Source organism: Dama dama, chromosome X (genome assembly GCF_033118175.1).
Source record: "Dama dama isolate Ldn47 chromosome X, ASM3311817v1, whole genome shotgun sequence".
NCBI classification, from domain to species: domain Eukaryota; kingdom Metazoa; phylum Chordata; class Mammalia; order Artiodactyla; family Cervidae; genus Dama; species Dama dama.
In genome coordinates this window covers 72636380-72640762 of record NC_083714.1, presented here as the reverse complement: position 1 = coordinate 72640762, position 4383 = coordinate 72636380, and the positions used below count along the sequence as shown (strand labels likewise).

At 51.1% G+C, this 4383-nt stretch overlaps 1 pseudogene; it reads right to left on the bottom strand.

Annotated features, from left to right (window-relative positions):
- Nucleotides 1-1704: 1704 nt before the first annotated feature.
- On the bottom strand, nucleotides 1705-3832 carry LOC133052714 (zinc finger MIZ domain-containing protein 1-like; annotated as a pseudogene).
- Between the last annotated feature and the right edge of the window lie 551 nt (nucleotides 3833-4383).

The following is a 4383-nucleotide window of genomic DNA, read 5'->3' as shown; positions in this document are numbered from 1 at the left end:
GAGTTTACACAAACTCATGCCCATCGAGTCTGTGATGCCATCCAGCCATGTCATCCTCTGTCATCCCCTTCTCCTTCTGCCCCAAATCCCTCCCAGCATCAGGGTCTTTTCCAATGAGTCAACTGTTCGCATCAGGTGGCCAAAGTATTGGAGTTTCAGCTTCAGCTTCAGTCCTTCCAATGAACACCCAGGACTTATCTCCTTCAGGATGGACTGTTTGGATCTCCATGCAGTCCAAGGGACTCTCAAGAGTTTTCTCCAACACCACAGTTCAAAAGCATCAATTTTTCGGCACTCAGCTTTCTTCACAGTCCAACTCTCACATCCATACATGACCATTGACCAGACAGACCTTTGTTGGCAAAGTAATGTCTCTGCTTTTTAATATGCTAACTGTTGGCTGCAGTCACCATCTTCAGTGATTCTGGAGCCCCCCAAAACAAAGTCTAACACTGTTTCCACTGTCTCCCCATCTATTTTCCATGAGGTGATGGGACCAGATGCCATGATCTTCGTTTTCTGAATGTTGAGCTTTAAGCCAACTTTTTCACTCTCCCCTTTCACTTTCATCAAGAGGCTTTTTAGTTCCTCTTCACTTTCTGCCATAAGGATGGTGTCATCTGCATATCTGAGGTTACTGATATTTCTCCCAGCAATCTTGATTCTAGCTTGTGCTTCTTCCAGCCCAGCGTTTCTCATTATATACTCTGCATATAAGTTAAATAAGCAGGGTGACAATATTCAGCCTTGAGGTACTCCTTTTCCTATTTGGAACCAGTCTGTTGCTCCATGTCCAGTTCTAACTGTTGCTTCCTGACCTGCATACAGGCTTCTCAAGAGGCAGGTCAGGTGGTTTGGTATTCCCATCTCCTTCAGAATTTTCCACAGTTTATTGTGAATCACACAGTCAAAGGTTTTGGCATAGTCAATAAAGCAGAAATAGATGTTTTTCTAGAACTCTCTTGCTTTTTCAATAATCCAGCGGATAATGCCAATTTGATCTCTGGTTACTATGCCTTTTGTAAAACCAGCTTGAACATCTGGAAGTTCTCGGTTCACGTATTGCTGAAGCCTGGCTTGGAGAATTTTGAGCATTACTTTACTAGCGTGTGAGATGAGTGCAATTGTGCGGTAGTTTGAGCATTCTTTGGGATTGTCTTTCTTAGGGACTGCAATGAAAACGGACCTTTTCCAGTCCTGTGGGCACTGCTGAGTTTTCCAAATGTGCTGGCATATTGAGTGCAGCACTTTAATAGCATCATCTTTCAGGATTTGAAATAGCTCAACTGGAATTCCATCACATCCACTAGCTTTGTTCCTAGTAATGCTTCCTGCTGGGGTTCTGAGGAGGAAGTCAAAATTGCCATGACCCTCATAGTTGTTGCTTTGGCTGCTGTAGTCACTGGAGGTGGTGCACCTGGGCAGAGATGGGAGTGGATAGGGGGATGGGCTGGGGCCTAGGGCTGCAATTGTTGAGGGTGGGGGACCCCTTCCAGAGCCAAAAACTGGGCTCTTGTATAACACTTGGAAATGAATTGTCTGAGGAGACACATGTGCTGGCAGAGCAAGAGATTTTATTGGGAAAGGGCACCTAGATGGAGAGCAATAGTAGGGTAAGGGAATACAGGAGAACAGCTCTGCCTTGTGGCTTGCAGTCTTGGGTTTTCTGGTGATGGGATTAGTTTCTGGGTTGTCTTTAGCCAGTCATTCTGACTCAGAGTCCTTCCTGGCCGGCCAGTTGATGTTCATCTGCCAGTCCTCAAAGTGGTAGCACTGGACTGGCAGCTCCAGGTCAGATCTCCACACCAGCATCAGGTGGTGGACCATGGGCTGCAGGTGAAACATGTGGTTGCTGATGGCCAGGTTGTGTTTCAGGTGGAAGGGCGCAACATCACGCTGTCCTGCACGGGGAACATGAGCCAGAGCTCATCATTGTGGTTGGCTGGGGGCAGCATCAGAGTATTCATATTTAGCTTGATTTGGCCTAATGGCAGGTGGGAAGGGTGGTTTAAAGTCTTGAATGAGGGACAGATATGGGAGGATGCTGCTTCCATAGGTCGTGGGGGACGTGGGATTTCCTAGAACAGGTGAGAGGCCTGGGAGGCCTATTGATGTTACCTTGTCTGTAGTTGCTGTAGCTGCTTCCAGAGAAGGTATTATTTTGTCCAGTAAACTGTTCTGGATTGTAACACTGACCCATGTTGACCGGGGCGGGGGTGGGTGGAGGTGGGGAGTGGGGGTAGGGGGCAGGTACTGCTCCATGCTCAGCTGGCTGGGCATTGGCTGCTGCCTGGGGTAGTTGGAAGAGATGGCCTCAGGGGGTTGGGGTGGGGAACTGGCTATTTGGTCCATATTGCTGGTTTCCATATTTGGGCCCTCCAGGGTATGACCTTTTTATACTCTGAATGGGAAGGGACTGGGGCCGAGGCCCTGGTAGGTTTGCTGGGGCATCGACTACCCATGTGTGCCAAAGGGCTGATACTGGACAGTGGGGTTGGTTCATGCCCATGGGAGGGCCACTCATCCCCGAGGATGTCAAGCCAGCCGGCATGCCTGTGGGGTTCATGTTGCCACCCCCCGCCCCATGGAGGCAGATCCCCCAGCCCCGGGCTGGTTCATGAATTGGCTGTTAAACACATGGGTGGGACCCATCAGTCCATACTGGTTTTTACCCTTTTTCTGTGTTTCTTGCGAGGTTGTCACAGTGGCATTTTAACTGTGGCTACTTCTGTGGCTGCTACTGCCACCACTGCAGCAGTTGCCAGCTGAGGAACTGGCCCCAAAGCCCCCACTGCCGGGGTAGTAGGACCGAGTGTATGTTCTCTGTGGGATGTAGGGCTGAGTGGGGCCGACCTTGACCAAGAACTGCTGCTGCTGCCCTGCAAACTGTGGGGAATTGAGCCCAGGGTTGCTGGTGGCCATGCCCGATGCCATGGAGTTGCAGCCTGGATTCATGGAGTTGTTGGCATTGGCCATAGGGTTCCTGAGGACCTGGCTCTGGGATATGTTGGTCACTTCCCAAACCCTGGTGACCACAGAGAGGGAGCCAGGAGGCTGGTTGGTGTTCTGCTGCCAAGGGACAGAGTCACAGGGGAAGTACTCATCATTGGGTGCCAGAGTGGGTTTCACGGCTCTCATGGAATTGAGGGGGTTGCTGCATGGGGAGTTTGCCTGGAAGGGATCGCTCTGGCGACTCTTCTGATGTCAGAGCAGCAACAGGCGGCCAAGCTCCTCTCAGCAGGAAGACAGCAGGGCTGGAAGTTGCACTGGCGGCGATCCTGCCCTGGCACCCGCAGTGGGCTGGGGCCAGACCCAGGTCGGCCGAGCCGGCGCGAAACAAAGGCTGCGCACAGGCAGCAGACGCCGCCAGGGTGATGACGGCGGAGCGGGGACCCGGGTGACTCTGACAGCTAGTTCTGCGCTGCCAGCTCTGAGGGCGCTTTTGGCTACTGCGCTCCGGCGCTCACACTCCCTGCTGCCAGTCACTGCAGCCGCCTTCCAGCTTCCCTACCTCACACATCAGTTATTCATCGTCGGTCTCCAGCTTCCTGGGGGAGGCCAATCACAGGCAGAGGCTCTGCTGATGGGACCGCCACTGCTGCCTAGGAGGCAGCCAGCCAGCCGTGCGCCCGGGCAAAGCTACATCTGTTGGGGACGGGGATGGGGCGGGGGTGCGCGGGGAGCGGGGACACACGGGGCACACCAGGGAAATTTCCTAGAGCCCGCGACCTGGAAGGCGCTCCAGCAACCCGCCAGCTTGACCACCCACCTTTCCTGTGCCTGCTTGGGGCTGGGGGCTCCCGGTGCTGTGTTTTTGTTTCCATGTGTTCATTGCTAGTATTTAAATACGTGATTGTTCTGCAGTTTGTGGGTCCTCTGTTACACAGCTCTATGGTGGGGTTAATGGCGATCTCCTCCAACTGAAAAGGTCAGTTTTCATTCCAATCCCAAAGAGGGACAATGCCAAAGAATATTCAAACTACTGCACAATTGCACTCATTTCACATGCTAGCAAAGTATGCTCAAAATTCTCCAAGCCAGGCTTCAACAGTAAGTGAACTTTGAACTTCTAGATGTTCAAGCTAGATTTAGAAAAGGCAGAGGAACCAGAAATCAAATTGTCAACATCTGTTGGATCATAGAAAAAGCAAAAAATTCCAGAAAAAAACATCTATTTCTGCTTTATCAATCACACCAAAGCCTTTGACTGTGTAGATCACAACAAACTGTGTAAAATTCTTCAAGAAATGGGAATAACAGGAGACCTTACCTGCCTCCTGAGAAATCTGTATGCAGGTCAAGAAGGAATCGTTAGAACTGGACATGGAACAATGGAATGGGTCAGAATTGGGAAAGGAGTACATCAAGGCTATATATTGTCAC